Here is a 15977-nt window from a genome sequence, read left to right on the forward strand (position 1 = left end):
TAAAATTTGTGAAATATATTGAAAATCAGCCCTCACAGGATGATAGCTGTGCATCAGGGGTTAAGGACAATAAACATGTAAGTTGTGAATGCAAGTCACAAAAAGTCATAACAGTAATCTTACATCTAATGGGATAGCATGTGAATATCTTTATGAGTTGTGTGGCTTAAAATATGAAGTGCATGAAAAAGAAAAGTCTTAGAAATTCTGCCTGTTTCAAAGGCATTTAGGCCTAACAAACCTATTTATATCCTTAGGTATAAAGTGCCTAGCCTGGATTGGAGCTGCTCACATCCAGGATATTGAGCTATGTCAGCTTTTTAAAAAATCAGATAACCATTACTCAGGGGAATGCATAACAATTTTCCATGGGATATCAGACATGAACACTTTTCAGGAAAACAGTTCCAGATCCTCAGTTTTCATACTTATTCTTTCCTAAATTGACCCTCCTAAAAGCTTGCAGTATTAGTTGTACTTTCCCATTTGCCCTACTGCAATCTTTCTACCTCCCTTTCAAAAAGAAAAGCAAACCCCTTATCCATCCTAAATCGAGCATTGTACTAAGGTATGAAAAACTTCAAGATACTAAAAATAAGAGACAATTACAACATTGATAATAGTAGAATTGTGAAAAGTAATGGCAGAGTAACAAATCCTACTACAATGCAAGAGGGTATTTCAACAAAATTGATTAAAATTTCATTAAGTTGACAGATGGTAAATCATGAAAACTATTTTTAGGACATTGTACTATGTTATTTTGACCATAAACCTGTATGTTATAAAAAAAATAACTGAATGACATTCCTGTAAGAAAATTCTAACCAGTCCTACCCAATTTTTTATGTGAAAAAATAGTTCTTAAAACTTTCACCAAAAAAACACTACAGGTAAGAAGAAAATTAATGGTAAAACCAAATCACTCTACTAAAAGTAATATATAATCCACAGATGATGTGTAACCTATTTAGAATAAAAAGGCATTCCACACAATGTTGTTGGTTCATGCTTAAAATTTATCTGTTATGTTTCTACTTCCGGTAATGGTTCAGTAGGTGGTTCAAACCAATCTTCCCTCATTAAACAACTAGACAAGTTGGACAAAATATTTAAAGTATCTTCTTGAAGACTTTGTTTGAAGGCTTTGGAGAGCAACTAAGTCTGAGGATTTATGAATCTGAAGTCCAAGGAGGGAGAAAAATCCAGAGAAGTGAGCTTAGCTTTAGGGGTAACTTTCAACTAGAGACACTTATCTGGTTGCCATAGTGAAAGGAAAGCTATGCAAGAATCTCTGAGAAGCAAAGCAAAACTTTTAATATCCTCCCTGCATTGAGGGGACAAAACTTAGATTCCAGGGTCTGATAAGGAGAAGGTTCATTATTAACAGCAATGTCTTGAATCTCATCTCCTCTCGAACTCTTAGTTCTCTTTTTAATTTTTTTATACAGTGCTATCAACATACAAGAGAGCAGCAAGATAGGGCAGACCAGGAGACCATGTGCTAAAGACAAATGGGAAAGGTAAATGCATGGGTACAGAAGACAAATGGGAAAGGTAAATGCATGGGTACATCTAAATTAATATGTGCTCTATAAAGAAATAACAACACAATGAGTGTGAAGAGAAAAGTTTAAAATCCAAGCCAACAATAACATAAAACACTGGCCAACACTGATCATATGTTGGGTCACAAAGCAGATCTCAACAATGCCAAAGTTACAGATTATAGTAAAAATGTACTTCACACATTTTTTAATAAGGAAATTGTGTGCTAATTTTCAAATACCTTACATTAAATCTTAATATTGTTTCAGATAAAAAATGAGTATAAAATCCTTTCATTCTAGTCAGTAAACATAAATATTATAACTTGGAAAATGAAAAGAAGGATGGAAATTTATCTTTATTCCTAATAAAGAAATACTACTGTATTTACTATTAGATATGGAATAAAAGTTTCTCTTGACAATATTTTCCTTATGCTTCAACCTGTTTATAAACAAAGTATAATATTTCTTCATGCTGGAGAAATTAATCAGGATATTACAAATCTAGATCAAAGGAAAAATCTCAAAATTATCCCTAAAAATATTTATGGTGGCAATTAGTAATTTGAAGCACCAATTCCCCTACTTTTTATCTTATTAGAAGACAAACCACACTCAGGAAAAATATAACAATAAGCAAGCAAACTTATGCTCTATGATAATTAGATATTTTATGTGTATTTAGAATTTGTAATACAAATTTTGGGAGAGATATTATCTAAATCTAATGAGTATTAGCTTGTCTAAATTAGAATTGGCCTTGTTTCCCATCAAAGACTTGGGGAAAACCGGTGGAGCTGAATGCCAAAAAGAAATTAGGTCAGTCAAATTCCAAAACAGGATTTATGAAATTTGAGATTAGTGTTCACAAAGAGTCTCAGGGCACTTTATTATTAAAGTCTTAATTTCTAAAATGTAATGAAACATATTCACATATTATATTAAGAAGGGAAAACAAGAAATTAAGGTGAGGACCACTTGCTTGTTATTAATTGATAAAGAGATGTAACTAACATAATGGGTTAGAGTTGCTTGGGGAAGAATAATACATCATTTAAATATGATCCCTTCATGAAGCCTACCTCTCTCACCTTTCTCATAGGATGTGACATCATTCATGCTTATGGAGTAACACTTGTTTTGACGTTATGCTAATTGGCCACGGGGCAGTTTGACAATTCTTATCACCCCCTCTCCAAACGCACCCATCACAGTCATTATTAAAATCCTTTGGTCTTTGTATTACTCTACTATCTAGAGTCCTGTGATTGCTCCTGTGCCTCTCACACCTCCCTGTGCCTTCTGGGAGAGACTGTTTTGCCTAGAACTGAGATGGAGGGTGTCTAAAGGCACATGGATAAGGTGAACTGCCACAAAATACCTGCTGAACAAGGGTGGTCTTTACTATAATGACTATCAAAAATAACCAAGTCCTTTCTTTTATGTGTTTTGACTTTTAAAAAATCCAATTCAGAGACTACAGCAGGAAGATTGTATATATATATGTGTGTGTGTGTATGTGTGTGTGTGTGTGTGTGTGTGTGTGTGTGCGTATTTGGTAGGAGGTGTTAAGGTAGTTTAAAATGGAGGTTTTTCATTTTCTTTGTAAATTAGGAAGCACAATAATTTGAAAAGAATAAGGACAAAGTGATTGGGTCAGATATTTGAAAAGAGTAAAATATTGTAAAATAGTCAGTACACAGAACCAGAGGATAAGCCAATTTAGAGAAATCTTGTGGAATTTCTGAGCAGTTTAGTGGGCCCTGTAAAAAATAATGAGGCTAACTTTATAGTTCCCTGATTAAGTGATAATCTTTAGTAATCCTTGTCAACCTAGATACAAGTGTAGACAAAGTGGAACTAGGGAATCCTCTAGAATTTAGGTTTTAACCATATTGGAAGGACAAATGCACTAATGAATACAAGGATTTGACACATTGACAAAATAATGAACCCATGGACAACTTAATATAAGCCTAATTCTATAGGACTTTGTTGTAGGACTTGAAAAATTAGATATTGTTTCCCTCTGGAAAAAATTGTGTTTGACTTCTTTTTGCCTGAAATGAGTAAGGAATTAGAGAGCACTGAATGACACAAATCATACAAATGTCTTCAGGCTTCCTTTGCTCCCATGGTTGCATAATTCCAAGGTATTATTCCCACCACCGGTTCCAGCACTTGCTATAAAAATGAGATTCTCCAAGTTTCTCAATATTTCTAGGCCCCAGAGTTGTCGTGAATCCATCAACCACATGGCCACATGGCAGCTCTCTTCCTAAGTCTTTCAGCTAATTCTGTGTCAGCTATTAGACTCTCAGCCAAGAACAAGCTGAGCGTTCACATCTGTTTTATAGTTTCCCTCAGGGTATAAAATGTGGCTCCATGGTGATATCCTTTCAAATGCTGCAGAGTTTTTATTTCCTTAGGACACTAAGGTGTACTTTCCCTGTATTTCATAGCAACTTGAAAAGTGGGGAAGCACAATTTGTAAAAGCAAAACTTTAGGCACTGAGAGTTAAAGAACTTAGATGTTTCCCAGAGATTTTCTCAGCAAAGAAATTCACATGTATTGGTTAACTTTGCTTAAAATATATTGACAATAACTGCAGCCAGTTAACCTCATTTGAATGAGAGAGAAAAAAAAACATTACATATTTATGTCAAGTGAGTGATATTAAACTCCATGTGAGAATTTGTTTAAGGGTGCCTCATGACAGAATTGAAGACAAAAAGTGTCTAATGTGTAGGAAAAGCACACCGAGGTTAATAGACTAGATGTTTCCAAAGTCATCCCAACAGGTGACGTTGGGGTTTTGGAGCAAATAGTCTACTGGGACCTGGGAACGTCTGATGTCAGAGCTGGTACACTTTAAAGTGGTTATTACAACTTAGAGGATAGGTATGTGGGAGTTGATGGCAGATATTGAAAAAGAAAAAGTCATTGATGATAAGGAAGTCAGAGCTGAGAGGCCAGGTTTTGAATGGGTCATCCACGTCTCGAACCAATCTAGACATACGGCAGTTCTTAAGAAGAAAAGTATCTAAGCCAAAATTTTCATTGAGTCATATTCTGAAACTTCAGCTGGAGTTTTCTACTTTTTTACTTATTGAGTAACAAGAATAATTAATTATATAAACAATTCTAATAAATGGACTGACTGCAGACTTTTACCTCTTTCCAACATATTCCCCAAGCTGGCTTCGTTATTTTCATGAGGTGCTTTCTTACAAGATGAATTCCTACTTTCAAAACATAAAACACAATGGCTTTCACAATCTAGTTCCACTTTAATTTTCCATTATCATAGTCTCCCTGTCCTATCTCTCTATTAAACATCCATTACTTCTTCTCTATTCTCAGTGGACCACATAACATTTAATGTATTTTACTGCATCTGCTTTTTTGGTCCTCCCTATATTCCTGGAATATCCCTCTACATGCATCCATCCACTCATTCAAAAATTAATATTGATTGTCTATGACATTCAAGTTCTCAACAATAAAGATACGTTGGTTAACAAGATAGATATTTCCCAAGAAGTAAAGAAACAAATGAACATAAAATCATTAATTATGATGGGCCTGATTAAAACAAAAAAGAACCATGACACATGCTATTTTTACTCTTTTGGGGGAGTAGAGACCTAATCTAATTTTGGTAGAATTTTAGGAACAACTTCTCATAGAAGATGACTTGGCTGAAATATGAAGTTAAGGATATTTAAAGAATGAAAATCAGAGTTGTGAAAGGCCAAAGAAGCCTTGAAGAAGAAGGATAATCTAAAAAGTCTCCGATGACCTGACTGCAAAAGATAAATTCAGGACATAGAATGGGTTAAGGTAAGGGAGCTGGGTTTTATTAAAACTGAAATAGGAAGTATGTGAAGTGTCTTAACAAGTGACATAATCTGATTTTTACTCTTTTGCTCACAGTCACACATACAGTCACATGGATTGACAGATGCAGGAGACTTAAGGCCAGCAGTGGTAGTGTAATGGGACCTCTTCATTGTGGAGAGAAGAGCCACACATTTGGAAGAGCTCATCAATAGTGCTTGCTGTTGTCTTAAGTGTAGTGGGTTAGGAACAAGAAAGAATCAGAGATACGTAGTTTCTGACTTGACCAGCTGAATAACTAGTAGTGCCATTTAGTGAGAAAATAAGACTGATGGAGGGGAATATGTTGGAGCCATAATCAATCAAAGGCTCAGCTTTGGACCTGCTAAATCTGAGATGTCTATGAGATAGCCAAGAAAATGTCTCATGTGAGCAAATCGGCATTGAGTGGGTCTTGAATTTAGAGGGAACTCTTGATATGGAGATAGATATGGGATATGAATATGTATATAGAACTAAATATAGCTAAGTACATAGATCTGGATATGTGTGTACATATTTATGTGTATATATACTTTCATATAAATGCATATACATGTGTGTGCATATACACTATATATGTGTATGTACAGGTGCATGTATATATGTAGGTCTATACATATATATGTATGCATATGTATGAATATATTACATATGTATAATATGTGTATGAATTTACTTTGCAAGCACAATGTTATCATTCAGATGTTATTTATATCCATGACAATGAATGAGTTTACCTGTCATAATTGTATATCTCCTCCAATATTTCCACCTCTGTGCTATTCCCCATTGTAACATTTTTATAACACTAATACTTTACATCATGTATAGTTTATCATATACATATTTGTTTTCTCACATGATAACAAACTTCTTTGGGGAAAGTTGAATGTGCTATTCTTTTCTGTATCTTCTATATTGCTTAAATAGTGTGTGTGTTTGCTATGCTACATATGATTAAGTTTCCTGAAATTTTCAGTCTCCAGCACTTCTGTTAAACAATGTATACCTTTTTGACTACTAAGGTGAACTGCCACAAAATACCTGCTGAACAAGGGTGGTCTTTACTGTAATGACTATCAAAAATAACCAAGCCCTTTCTTTTATGTGTTCTGATCTTTTAAAAATCCATTTCAGAGACTACAGCAGGAAGATTGTATATATATATGTGGCTTCGTTATTTTCATGAGGTGCTTTCTTACAAGATGCTTTCTTTATATTAATTTACCCGATGTAGCTATAAATGTGGGCAATCTGGATATACACTCTATTTTTTTCTCCCCAATAGTAAGATTTTTGGTGAAAGCCTAAAAAAGCATTTGTAATCTTTACAGCTATAATACAAACAAACAAAACAACAACAACAAGAATCACTGTTTCATTCAGTGTTTTAGCGTTTCAGAAGAGGAATAGAAAGTTTAACTAAACTGTGCAAATCAAAGAACCCTAGATAGAATTATTGGCCTGGGATATGGGAAGGTAAGACATGGGACACAGTGAGATAAACGAGATATATTTTTGGAGTGAGGTGATTAGCAATAAAACAGAAGCTGTAAGTGGTTTCTTTCTGAGTAGTGTGTACATGTTTTCATCTCCTGCTTAAAAGGTCTATTCCAAGGTCAAAAAAAGTCATGGAACCTTCTGGGTTTTTTAGTTGACATCCAACTGCCTTGATTTCCACCCTCCTCCTTCATCATTCAATTATTTTCTCTTATTTTCTCATACCTGTTTATTCCCTTGGAAGGCTGTTTTTAATATAAAATAGTCTATTTTCAAGGATTCTTCAATTTGTTTTTATCAGGTTTGTAATTATGTGACATGTAGAATTTGATCATGCTTTTTCAATCAATTAAATCTTCATCTTTAACTAAATTACACAGAATATCACTATCTAGATAAATGCTTATGAGGGAAAAGAGAAGAAAAGAAAAGAAAAAGAAAACAAAAAGAAAAATAGGTTCACACCTTCAAGACCAAAAAGGTATAACAAACTGTGACCAAGAAGCTACTTATCTAAAACCCAGTAAAAATGCAGTGATTTAAGATAGATGATAACCAATTTAAAACAACCCCTCCCACTTTAAATAAGTAACACTAAACTAAAAGCTTACACAAATATCTCTATGCTCATGCCAAGCACAGGAATTATTTGAATTAGTTCAGCCATGTTCATGTATCCTACTTTCCAAATCAAGGCATAACATATTCTCTGAACTTTTCCACAAATGGAATAATAAACACCAAATCATGTGAGTAAAAATAACAGATGCGGGTTGCTTTCTTTTCTGGTTAATACCACCTGTAGATGTGTCACACACTATGTATTTAAAAGGATTTAAAAAGAAAGTGATTATTTGAAAAGGAAATGAAATCACAGTTATTAAGACATAAGCTTCTCTAATACCATATACAAAAATAAACTCAAAATTGATTAAAAGCCTAAATATAATACCAGATACTGTAAAACTCCTAAAGAAAAACAAAGGCAGAACACTCTTTGACATAAATTGCAGCAATATTTTTTTGGATCATCCTTTTAAAGTAAAGGAGATAAAAGCAAAAATAAGCAAATGGGACCTAATTAAACTTAAAAGCTTTTACACAGCAAAGGAAACCACCAACAAAATCAAAAGACAACCTAATGAATGGGAGAAAATAGTTGCAGATAATATGACTGATAAGGGATTAATATCCAACATATATAAATAGCTCATACAACTTAACATCAAAAAAACAAACAACCCGATTAGGAAATGAGAAAAAGAACTAAATAGACATTTTTGCAAAGAGGAAGTGCAGACGGCCAACAGGCATATGAGAAGATGTTCAACATCGCTAATCATCAGGGAAACGCAAATCAAAACCACAATGGGGGGGCTTCCCTGGTGGCGCAGTGGTTGAGAGTCCACCTGCCGATGCAGGGGATATGGGTTCGTGCTCCGGTCCGGGAGGATCCCACAGGCCGCGGAGTGGCTGGGCCCGTGAGCCAAGGCCGCTGAGCCTGCGTGTCCGGATCCTGTGCTCCGCAACGGGAGAGGCCACAACAGTGAGAGGACCGCGTACCACAAAAAAAAAAACAAAAAAAACAAAAAAAACCCACAATGGGGTATCACCTCACATCTGTCAGAATGGTTATTATCAAAACAAAACACAAAAAACGAATGTTGGAGAGGATGTGGAGAAAGGGAGCCCCTTTACATTGCTGTGGGAATGTAAATTGCTGCAGCCACTGTGGAAAACAGTATGGAGATTTCTCAAAGAACTAAAAATGGAGCTTCCATATGAGCCAGCAATTCTATTCCTTGGTATATATCCAAAAAAGAACCACAAACAAAAACACTAATTAGAAAAGATACAGGTACCCCAATGTTTATAACAGCATTATTTACAATTGCCAAGATATGGAAGCAACCTAGGTGCCCATCAACAGGTGAATGGATAAAGAAGAGTGGTAAATATATGCAATGGAATACTATTCAGCCATAAAAAAGAATGAAATTTTGCCATTTGCAGCAACATGGATGGACTTGGAGGGCATTATGCTAAGTGAAATAAGTCAGACAGAGAAAGAGAAATACGGTATGATATCACTTATGTGTGGAATCTAAAATATACAACAAACCAGTGAATATAACAAAAAAGAAGCAGACTCACAGATATAGAGAACAAAATAATGGTTACCAGTGGGGAGAGGGAAGGCGGGAGGAGAAATATAGGGATGGGGAGAGTAGGAGGTACAGACTACTGTGTGTAAAATAGTCTTAAAGATATATTGTAAAACACAGGGAATAGAGCCAAAATTTTGTGAGCTTGCTCTATCACTCAGCATTAACATAAAAGAAGAAAGGTAAAGAGAAAATATTAGAAAGAATGCCATGGTGGGCTAATGTTTGTCAGTTTCCTGGAAAATAGAATTATTCATAGTTGTTTAATTCTAATAAAGACTCCAGTAACAGAAAAATACTCATTGCAGTCCCAGAAGTAGTAGGTTGAATTTGCTATATATAGACTTTGCAGCATTTACTTTGTTAAACAAATGTTTATTTACTTGTTAATTTATTTGGCTGCACTGGGTCTTAGTCGTGGCACGTGGGATCTTCACTGCAGCACATGGGATCTAGTTCCCTGATCCGGGATTGAACCCGTGCCCCCTGCATTGGGAGCGGGGAGTCTTAGCCACTGGACCACCAGGGAAGTCCTGCATTTACTTTTAAAAATTTGCACCTTCTAAAAGTGACAGAAACAATGCTTGAACATGTATGTGTGATATTTTTTCCCTTAATTCATAGAGACAGAGATGAAATATCACCCTATTGGGTTGCTAGATGTGAAAGCAGCTAAGATTCATGGAAAATCATAGTAATTCTAACATTTAATGTTAGACAGTTTTCATAAAATGATATATATGTGTGATAGCTATTCCAGTGACAGGTTTTCAATAAAGTTAAATTATAAGAAAATTTTATATTAGTGAAATGATTAGAAAGATATAATTAATCAAATGAATATAAAACCTGGTGTTAATTTTTTCACTTTTTTTTCATTAAAAGTTTTTAACCTGCAGACTTGTTATGCTTCAAATATTACAATGAGGTTATTTCATAGTGAACATTACTGGAAATAATATCTTCAACTATGAAGAAAAATACATGTGGTTCACTATGGTGTTTCAGAATACATGAGAAAATATTCTTTGTCTTTAAATTTGCATCTATTTTGAATTATGCAGTGTGAGTGTGTTAAAAATCAAGATTTGATTTCTTATTTCTACCTTAACTCCTTTTATCAGATGGCATACTTCAGAGGAGAATCTAAGAGGTGCCCTTCAAGAGTCTGGCACCTCTCAGATGTCACCTTATACAGTTTTGCTATTATACCCAGAGCAATGTTTCTCTTTCATTTAATTTGCATTTGGCCCTCTATCAGGCATTGATTTTCACTTCTGCTCCCAATACAGCAGTAAGACTTGGAATGCCTAAGTTGTGTTTGATATTTCATTTGGGAGTTCTATTCTTTCACTGCTACTAAAATCCATTTTTCAGAGGACTAGAGTTAATTCTTCAGAGTAAGTCTCAGATCTCTAATGCTTTAATTTAGAGATGGAAAGTACTGTGATAGTTAACTTGGCTTATGAAACGGAAAGGGGGTCACCCAATATTTTTGATTAATAAAACGTCATCATCCTACTTCACAGAAACCTTCAAAAATTATATTTACATAAAACTGTAGAAAGTTATATCACAAAGGGACAGAGATTAAATTCTGAAAACTTATTTTTCCTTTTAAGAATAGTTTTCTTAATTTGCAAGAGTTAATAGGAAGTCTAATACATTGAGTATTAGTATTAGTCCATGAGACAATGAGTATTAGTCCATGTTTAATCTGCGCAGGGCTACACATATTATGACTATTAGTCCATGTTTAATCTGTGCAGAACTACACATATTACGAGTATTAGTCCATGTTTAATCTGTGCAGAGCTACACATATTATGAGTATTAGTCCATGTTTAATCTGTGCAGAGCTACACATATTACGAGTATTAGTCCATGTTTAATCTGTACAGAGCTACACATATTACGAGTATTAGTCCATGTTTAATCTGCGCAGAGCTACACATGAGTATTAGTCCATGTTTAATCTGCACAGAGCTACACATATTATGCAAGCACACCTAATAAGTTTCCATAAGGATGTCAGTGGTCTCCACACACGATGTATCACATAGGAGGCTGAGAAATGCTACAGCATATATCTCCATAACTTCTGCAAAAAGACGTATATGCTAATTTCTAAGGCAAAAACAAGGGACTACTCATTTTATGAGTCAGACTTTAAAGCAAGTCTTTTTCCTTTCTATTATAGATCATTTAATTTATTCTGATTTAAGTGTACAGATGTCCACTTAAACATGTATATTTCATAAAGGCTCAGACTAGATTTATAAGAAAAAACTTGCTTCTAGATTTAGAAGCAAAAATAGGTATTAGGAAGGACCATTACTCTACTCTTGAAGGCTGCTGAAAATAAGACAATAAAATAGACAGGATTAGAAACAGAGTATTTTTAAATAGATGTTTTAGAATGGTGTTTCTATATGTACTTCTAAAATCACAATGCTACTCTACTCCCACCTGCTTGGTAGAAACGTTTTAAAAGATTTATAAAACACAAATAAACTTTAAAAAAAACCTGAATAAAGTGACATACAGTTCTGATCCCCATTAGAGTCCCTAATGATCCTCATTACAACCCAAACTACATTTTAATGCTGAAATATAATGCCTCTATTCATCATCAGAATGGAATACGGATGCTGACAATTGACGAAACTTAATAATAGAAGAGTTCACAAAATTCAAAACTCTCTGTATATATTTTCAGCTTGAAATGAAATGTGTGATGGATGTTGATCAGCTCCAAGAAAAGAGAAATGACACTTCTGAAAGAGGAAATAAAGATAAAGTGCTCTGAAAAAGTTAAGCGACATCACTCACTTTATCAAATAGGCATAAGACAGAGCGAAAACCTTTCCAACAAAATTAAAAAGGAATATGAGGAATTTCTTATTAGATTCCTTTTCATTTTAAGGAGGTCATTATAAACCAGGTTTTAATAGTCCTAAATTCTCATTTTCGATCTCTTTTAGAAGCCGGCTTTGTTTATAATTTTGCGTCTCTGTGTGTCCATGTGTGTGGTTCTTTTCTTTTTTGAGAACAAAGAGCTAATTTGTTTTTTTATAGGATGTTGAGTTTTGAGACAGGATGAAGACATGTGGGTCAGTATTAGCCTCAAGCCAAGAGAAATCAAAAGGTTAGTAAAGATCAGCTATTCCATAGGGATAATTTATTTGTATTCTCTGTTCTAACAATTGAAGAATTGTTTTGAGATCCTATAACTAGGCAGAAAGCTATCACATTTTGATTCTTTCACAATTAAAAAGTGAAAATATTCAAGTTTTGTTGCTAAGTTATAATTGATAAATGTTCTTTAGAGACAATTTTGTAAATATAGAAGCTATTAAAAACAAAATAAATATCACTGGTGATCTCATGTGCAGTGATAATCCTTGCTGAGATCTAGAAGGTCTTCCCAACCTCCTTTTGGTTTGCATTGGGCTGACCTTTCTAGTCTGTCCTGTAGTGTGTTTTCCTCAACATTACAGTGTGAGCATATTTTTTCTGTTAATATGCAAATTTCACAAAAGCCTTGTAAGTTATTTGATAAGATCCTACTGAAACTAATATTAACATTCAAAATATAAAAATCCAATCCTAAATTTGTTTTTGTCAGAGCAATGTGACTGATATGTCACAGAGCCTACAGGAACTTTCTTTGGTCTTTGGAGTTTTACCAAATTCCCTCGTGAAAATATCTTGGCTTTATCCTTTATTGTGGGGCAATTTCTTCATTATTCTATTTCTTTTCCTGTGCAAATTTGCCTGCATAAGCTTTTTATGGGATAATTTTGATAAACTCTATTTCTCTAGGGAATTATTCATTTCATCTAAGTTTTCAAAACTATTTGTATAGGCCTGCAAAGTAGCATCTTGTGATTTAAAAAAAATGTTCTCTGCTTAAATGGTCATTTTCCCTTTACCATCTATTTATTCTGTCTCTCTGTCTCTATGTCTCTGTCTCTGTCCCTCTTTCTCTCTTTTCATGAACAAATTAAATAGTGATTTGGTAAAAAAAGGAAAAAAAAAAGGATTCTAAAATATAGATTTATTCGTTTTCCTTTCTCTAACTTATTAATTTCTGCTTTTTTATTATTTCCTTTCTTGTACATTCTTTCCATGTACTTTGCTGTTCTATTTCTGGTTTTTTGGAGCTGAGAATTTAACTCACTTATTTTCATTCTTTCATTTTTAATAACAAAAATACACAGAACTATAAAATACTCCTCTGTTCATTGTTTGAAATCCCATAAATTCTATTGTTTTCATAGAATTCATTAATCTAATATTTCAGTTGTATTTTTTCTTTCATCCAAGACTTTTTAATAGAATCCATTTCCATTTTTGACCTGTTTTTTTTTCCAAATATTATTTTTTCACAGTTTATCTATATTTTGTAATTCTTCCAGTGACATATTAAGGTTATCAAAGACCAAGACCCTTCATATCTAATAATTTATGAGACCAACACCACTATCATGGGAAATTCAAATAGCTTGGCTCTTGAAGTAATTTTGAATAATTCCAATGATAAAATGCTTGACTTGCTTTGGAAGGGGGTTGCTATTTTGCTTTCCATTAAATATGTTTTCTATATAAGCTGACGATTTGGGTCTAATATCTATTTTCTGTTTCTGTTGTTCTTCTATATAAAGTATTTATTAATTCCTAATATTCTGAAAACTCCAGAAGTAGTTCTCTATTTATATATTTTATTTACATTTTATACTATATATTTATATTTTAAAAACTTTCTTGCTGTCTGACCTAGGGATTTCAATTGCTGCCTTTCTCCTTTTAATCTGTCACCATGCATGTTACCTCTTGGAATTCCATCCCTGAAGAGTATCTTCTGTTTTACGCCAGACACTAGGGCACACATTATTTCAATTTCAATGATTTTACTGGTAATAAATTTGGGGAAACTTAAGTTATAAAATAACAAATCTTGGTGTATAATCAAGCTTGAAGAAATGTTATAAATGTCTTTTTTCCCTTTTTCCATATCTGTATTACTTCAGTTTTTCCATGTTTTTATTAAAAGCCATTCTGAACCTAGGTATCGGCTCACACTTATACTTGCCTCATTTCATGCAGTGAAAGGGGATTTTTTTTTAATTGGAGTATAATTGCTTTACAATGGTGTGTTAGTTTCTGCTTTATAACAAAGTGAATCAGCTATACTATATATATATCCCCATATCTCTTCCCTCTTGTGTCTCCCTCCCTCCCACCCTCCCTATCCCACCCCTCTAGGTGGTCACAAAGCACCAACCTGATCTCCCTGTGCTATGCGGCTGCTTCCCACTAGCTGTCGGTTTTACATTTGGTAGTGTATATATGTCCATGCCACCCTCTCACTTTGTCCCAGCTTACCCTTCCCCCTCCCCGTGTTCTCAAGTCCATTCTCTAGTAGGTCTGCGTCTTTATTCCCATCCTGCCCCTAGGTTCTTCATGACCCTTTTTCTTTTTAAATATTCCATATATGTGTGTTTTGAACTAATTCAGAAAGAGAAAAACAAATACCGTATGCTAACACATATATATGGAAAGGGGATTTGATACTATTAAATAGGTAGAATCAAACCTACAGAGTGTAAAATAAGATCTGATTTTAAAATTCTATATTTGTTGACTACTTTGTTTTTTACTTTGGTCTATAAAGATACTATAGCTCTGAATATCCATTCTATACCATTTTCTTAAGCAATAAATTCACTTACAATGAAAAGTAGTATAATATAGCAGTTGGAGGTACAAAACACTTCAGTTAAAGTGAAGATTTTAAATTAGTTTAAAAATATTGATTAAATTTTACTCAGCTATAGAAACATATAATTATAGTTTTTTTAGACTAAGTATGATATATGATATTGTAATAACAGATTTTTCCTCCATTTGCCAAGTTACAAAAAATAATTTGGATCACTGAAAAATACATAGGAGACATTTCAACATATAAATTACTATTAATAAATGATATTAGAGGCAGCGTTTTTTTAAAAAAAATGTTACCTGTAAATTAACGTAGCAGGTCTTGAAGTAACAGCCAAGAAGGTAAATGATTCTGTTAATCTCAATAGGAAAATATGAAATATAAATTGCTTATGAGAAAACAGAACATTGTAATTTTTCTTCTGTATGTTCTTTTGTTTCCTAGACACGAAAATGCTACCCTCTTAAAAAAACTGCTAGGTAAAAGAATTGGGGAATTATATATAACTACATACAGTAAAACTATATATAAAAACTAAGTTAGCATTTTGCATTAGAATCACCATTATTTAAGAAAAGTCCATTAAAATTCACAACCCATTAAAGTTTATTTCAAGGTAACACGTTTTTTCCAGAACAGATTGTTTTCCCAATTTTATCCATATTCTTGGTAAATTTATTACAATAAACATGCTTCTACTTCTTTACCTTCTTTGCCTAATTACCTTCAGATTTTAAGAGAGATCTGTAATATAGAGCTTGATAATATACTCCAGATGTCTTCCATCTGACGATATTATTCTGAATGTATAACAGACTTAACAGTTCTCTGTTACCTCTCAAAGAGAAGTTTCATAAAGTGACGTACTACTCCCTCTGGTATTATACAATAGCCATAGATTGGAAGGAACTGAAAAATATTCATAATAATATGTTATCTGCATACAAATATGTTTTATATTTGTACCTATTTATTTATTTCTATGGTCATGTAAAACTCTTCTCTGAAGAAAATAACATGAAAATAAAATAATCATGTTCAGATAGCAGATAGAACATTATGCAGATCATAAACATGTTCAATTAGTTACACAAGGAGGCCGTTAGACTCACGTGGCTCTAATGCTGTGGCAGCCCACAAGAACTAACCAA

This window comes from Physeter macrocephalus, chromosome 7 (genome assembly GCF_002837175.3).
Source record: "Physeter macrocephalus isolate SW-GA chromosome 7, ASM283717v5, whole genome shotgun sequence".
Classification (NCBI taxonomy): Eukaryota; Metazoa; Chordata; class Mammalia; order Artiodactyla; family Physeteridae; genus Physeter; species Physeter macrocephalus.